Source organism: Primulina tabacum, chromosome 8 (assembly GCF_025594145.1).
Source record: "Primulina tabacum isolate GXHZ01 chromosome 8, ASM2559414v2, whole genome shotgun sequence".
Lineage (NCBI taxonomy): Eukaryota > Viridiplantae > Streptophyta > Magnoliopsida > Lamiales > Gesneriaceae > Primulina > Primulina tabacum.
In genome coordinates this window covers 18699382-18705488 of record NC_134557.1, presented here as the reverse complement: position 1 = coordinate 18705488, position 6107 = coordinate 18699382, and the positions used below count along the sequence as shown (strand labels likewise).

General features: G+C 31.1%; 1 non-coding gene across 1 annotated transcript; it reads right to left on the bottom strand.

Annotated features, from left to right (window-relative positions):
• Nucleotides 1–2341: 2341 nt before the first annotated feature.
• Nucleotides 2342–2450, bottom strand: LOC142554894 (small nucleolar RNA R71). The gene has a single exon (XR_012822258.1). It is a non-coding gene; the product is annotated as a small nucleolar RNA R71 (small nucleolar RNA).
• Between the last annotated feature and the right edge of the window lie 3657 nt (nt 2451–6107).

The following is a 6107-nucleotide window of genomic DNA, read 5'->3' as shown; positions in this document are numbered from 1 at the left end:
AGAAAAACAAGTAGTGGACTTTTCAGGGATTGGGTTTCAAAGTTTCTATTCTTTCCGGTGATCAAATGGTTACTAATAAAGATAAAAAATTGTATATTAATTAAATGTTTTATAATATAAATTTATAGTTTTGTTTTATTAAATGTTTAAATATTATATGTTTTATAATAAATTGTATAAAATATAAGTTGTTGTGTAATTATAAGTTTTTACTATTTTTTACAGGTTCGATAAAACAAGAATAACCTTGGCGTTGCAAATGGGATTAAGATGATTCTTGGACCTGTAGAAAGTTGATGTTAATATCTACAATATTGGTGGCAAGCATGAGATAAAAATCTTCTCACAAGTGGGATCAAATTAAACAACAAATAAAGTTACCAAAGAAGTGGCAGTTTTACCATGCTCAAGCATTTTGACCATATCTCTTAAATTACTTGGACAAATTGTTAAAAAAAAATACAACAATTCAAACAACTCAGATATCTACATGTTTTGTTTTAGGTGGAGAAGAAAATTCGGATGGGAAGATTTACAAAAGTGATGTGTATTAAATATTAATTTCTTGGAACACCAATGAATACTTATGTGTAAAAAATAATATTTTATTTGTGGTTGCCTCTCCAAATTTGGCTATAAATAGGGGTGCATTGTAATGTATTGAGATATCCCTCATTTTATGAACAAACCTTTGAGTTCATAATATTTATCTCTTTGTTTTTCCTTTATTTATTCATTTAAATATAATTAGCATGTTAAATTTATATTCAAAGTTTTACACTTTGAATAATGAGTAGCTAACTTCCCAAAGTTGAGATGAAAAGTTGAAACTCTTGGCATGATAATAAGGTTATGAAAAGGTAAGAATCTATGTTTTATATTATTTAATCATTATTTATTGTCTATGTTATTTTTATTTTCTTTAAGTATTATTATACCTGTCTTATAAGTGGGAGTTTTGATTTATTGTTGCTATATGTTACACTAAATTCTTGGAACCATTTAAATGTTAGTTTGGTATTATCAACCATTTAAAGTGAATGCCTTGATTTATTATATATGATTATATCATAATATTAATTTCTTGGAACCATTTAAATGTTAGTTTGGTATTACCAACCATTTAAAGTGGATGCCTTGATTTATTATATATGAATATATCATAATATTAATTTATTGGTACCATTTAAATGTTTGTTTGGTTTTACCAACCATTTAAAGTGGATGCCTTGATTTATTATATAGTAATATCTTAATATCAATTTCTTTGTACCATTTAAATGTTTGTTTGGATTTACCAACTATTTAAAGTGGGAACCTTGATTTAGTGTTTACAAATATATATATAGCACAATAAATACTTGACAACATTTACAAATTTTTGTATATATTATATACTTATAAGATAATAATATATAACATAATAGAAATATGATTATTTAATATATATTGGAACCATTTTATTAGGTGGATTTCAATAATGTTCATTAATTTTAACTTTATTAAAATACCAAGAGTGGATCCTTTAATCTCAACTACTTAAATTAAAATTTGAACAATTAAAAATTACCAATTAAAGATTCAAACTATTGAAAGAAAAAAAACAAAAAAATATTGTAATGGACTTGTAATTACCTTAGCTTCCCTGTGGATACGATATTCGGACTCACCGAATTTACTACTTGTGGACAACCTGCTCTTGGGAGTGCAACAATCAAAGTCCCAACAAATTTTTGGCGCCGTTGCCGGGGAAGTATAATTTAATTTCAACTCTATTTAATTTTGTTTATAGTTTATTTTTCTTTATTTGAATATTTATTGCTTTTGTGTGTTTTTATTCTTTTGCATTTGCATTTGCATGAGCATTTGGTCACGTACTCTTAGTGGTCGACTTATTCGAAATAACCCTTTATTTTTACAAAACATGGCGGAAGAACCCATCCAAGAAAATGAAGATGAAATTCAATCTCAACATGATCATGATAGACGAAGAACACTTAGAGATCACATGAATCCTACACCTACTAGTGCACCTTCATGTCTAGTTTTTCCCTCTGATGCATCTCATTTCAATTTTAAGCCTGGTATTATCCAACTTTTATCCAATTTTCATGGCTTAGATTCTGAAAATCCATACATGCATTTACAAGAGTTTGAAGAAGTGTGCAACACATATAACGATCTAAATTGTAGCATGAACACCATTCGACTTAAGCTTTTTCCTTTTTCTTTAAAAGATAAAGCTAAAACTTGGCTACAAAATCTTAGATCGGGATCCATTCGAACTTGGGATGAATTGAAACAACAATTTTTGAAAAGTTTTTTCCATCTCATAGAACAAATTCTTTCAAAAGGCAAATCATCACTTTCACTCAAAAACAAGGAGAAACTTTTTATTAATGTTGGGATAGATACAAAGAATTGCTTAATCTTTGTCCACATCATGGTTTTGAAATTTGGAGAGTTGTTTCTCAATTTTATGAAGGCTTAACACCTAAAAATAGGCAAATGGTTGAATTTATGTGTAATGAACATTTGAAGATAAAGATCCAAACGAGGCAATTGAGTATCTCGATTCATTAGCGGAAAATGCTCAAATTGGGACACTATAGGTACAATCGAACCATCAACAAGATTCAATCTCCCACATCTGCTGGATGTATGTACACCCTCAAAGATGAACATGATCTCCAAGCTAGATTTACCTCTTTGGCAAGAAAAAGTTGAGGCACTTGAATTGAAAAAGAATGGTCAATTAAAATCTGTTCAAGAAATTGCGTCTCACATCTGTGATACAAGTGATCATTCTACAAAAAATTGTCCCACTTTGCCCTCTTTTAAAGAATGTCTCCATGAACAAGCCAATGTTTTGAACAATTTCAAAAGGCCAAATTTTGAACCATTTTCTCAAAATTACAATCCAGGTTGACGAAATCATCCAAATTTTAGTTGGAGGAATGATAATGCTGCACAATTTTCACAACCACATTTCCAAAATCAACAAAATTTTCAAAATTATGCACACTATGTTTCTCCACCTAAAAGGAACTTGGAAGATATATTGAATTCTTTCATTGCAAAGCAAGAGTCTACCAATACTCAAACTGCTCAAATCATGACAGATTTGAAAGATACTCTTGCTAAATTTGCATATGCACTTAATTTCATGAAAAGGTAAATTTCCTTCACAACCACAGAATAATCCCAAGGATCATCATTCACAAACTGGAACTTCTGGAACTCAACCGATGGATCAGGTAAAATCTGTTATTACCCTTCGAAGTGGTAAGGTTGTGGAAAAATCCATTATTGAACCTTGTGAAGATGATGATAAATCAACTCCAAAGGGTAAGGAAGTGGAACCCATAACTTTCGAAGAGGAGGTTCAACAGACAATGTCACCATCATTCCCTCATGCATTGAAAAATACAAAAAAATCAAATTTGAATTATGATATATATGATATTTTTAAACAAGTAAAAGTTAATATTTCTTTATTAGATGCAATAAAACAGGTACCATCATATGCCAAATTTTTGAAAGACTTGTGCATTGTGAAAAGAAAATTGAATGTGAAAAAGAAAGCATTTTTAGCCGAACAAGTAAGTGTAATCATTCAAAATAATAATACTTTGAAATACAAAGACCCTGGTTGTCCTACTATTTCATGTATTTTTGGAGAACGAAAGATTAAGAAAGCCTTGCTTGATCTTGGAGCTAGTGTGAATTTACTTCCATATTCAGTTTATCAAGAACTCAATCTAGGCGAGTTAAAATCTACTTCGGTAACACTTTTACTTGCCGATAGATCTGATAAAGTGCCAAGAGGTATGGTAGAAGACGTGTTGGTCCCAGTTGATAACTTTGTATATCCTGTCGATTTCATTGTTTTAGATACACAACCTATCGAAGCTTGTAATGCAATTCCTGTAATTCTGGGTCGTCCATTTTTAGCAACTTCTAATGCTCTTATAAATTGCAGGAATGGAATAATGAAGTTGTCATTTGGTTACATGACCTTGGAGCTTAATATTTTTAATCTTTGTAAGCAACCACATGACAAAGAACATGAAAGTGAAGATGAAAATCTTATTGAAACTCTTGTGGAAGAAAACATTCAAAAAGGGAGTACTCGTGATCAATTAAATATTTGTTCAATTGAAACTGTTAAAGAAAATATTGAAATTGATATTAATGATTTTATCAGGTATCACTCGTTACCAGGATCAGAGAAAGAATTTGATGCAAAATATGAGAACAAAGACGAACCACCCATATTGGAGTTAAAACCCTTGCCAGAAGAATTGAAGTATGCATTTCTTGGAGAAGATGAAACATATCCGGTGGTAATTTCTTCCAAACTAGAAAGTGATCAAGAAGGTAAATTAGTTGATATGCTTAAAAGACATAAAAATGCAATTGGTTGGACACTAAAAGATCTCAAGGGCATTAATCCACTAATTTGCACACACAAATTCATTTAGAAGAAAATGCTAAATCATCTCAACAACCACAAAGGAGATTAAATCCACACATGAAAGATGTTTTGAAAACTGAAATTCTCAAACTACTTGATGTTGGGATTATCTACCCTATTTCTGATAGTAAGTGGGTAAGCCCAACACAAGTAGTTCCAAAAAAATCTGGTATCACAGTGATAAAAAATGAAAAAGGAGAATTGTTAACAAGTCGAGTCCCATCTAGTTGGCGGATGTGTATTGATTATAGAAAATTAAATGACGCCACTAGAAAAGATCATTTTCCATTACCATTTTTGGATCAAATTTTAGAAAGAGTAGCAGGTCATCCATACTACTGTTTTCTTGATGGATATTCAGGTTATTATCAAATTCCCATTGCACTCGAAGATCAAGATAAAACTACATTCACATGTCCTTTTGAAACATTTGCATTTAGAAGGATGCAATTTGGATTATGCAATGCCCCAGCAACATTTCAAAGATATATGCTAAGCATTTTTAGCGACATGGTTGAAAATTGTTTGGAGATTTTCATGGTTGATTTAACTGTTTTTGGGAATACATTTGATAATTGTCTTGAAAATTTGAAAAAAAATTTAAAAAGATGCGAGGAAAAAGGTCTTATTTTAAATTGGGAAAAATGTCATTACATGATTACTTCTGGGATTGTTTTAAGACATGTCTTGTCATCTCATGGAATTGAAGTTGATAAAGCCAAAGTTGATGTCATTGCCAATTTACCCCCTCCAAAAACCATTAAAGAAATTCGCTCATTTTTGGGACATGCTGGATTTTATAGGAGGTTTATAAAGGACTTTAGTTCAATCTCTAAACCCATTTGTAACCTCTTAACAAAAGACACTGCATTTGAGTGGACTCAAGAATGTCAAAATGCTTTTGATAAAATCGTTCGACATTTAGCTTCAGCTCCTATCATGCAACCTCCTGATTGGTCTTTACCATTTGAAATCATGTGCGATGCGAGTGATTATGCAGTCGGTGCAGTACTAGGTCAAAGAAGAAACGGTAAGCCTTACGTGATATATTATGCAAGGAGAACTTTAAACAATGCTCAATTGAATTACTCCACAACTGAAAAAGAACTACTTGCTGTAATATTTGCATTAGATAAATTTCGTTCTAATTTGATTGGATCAACGACTATTGTGTTTACTGATCATTTTGCTATTAGATATTTGTTGACCAAACAGGATGCAAAGCCACGACTGATACGATGGATTTGTTGCTCCAAGAATTTGACATTGTGATCAAAGATAAAAAAAGAACCGAGAATGTCGTAGCCGATCATTTATCGAGACTAGTAACAGGATCATCTTGTGAAATGACACCAATTAACGATAATTTTTCTGATGAACATCTATTTTCAGTTACTACTACACCTTGGTTTGCTAATATAGTAAATTTTCTTGTGACAGGAAAAATGCCACTGCAATGGAGTTCCCAAGATAAAAGAAAATTTTTGAATGATGTAAAAAACTTTTATTGGGATGATCCGTATCTGTTCAAGTATTGCCCAGATCAAATTTTTCGACGTTGCATACCCGACAATGAGGTAAGTAGTGTCATTAAATTTTGTCATTCAGAAGCATGCGGAGGACATTTTTC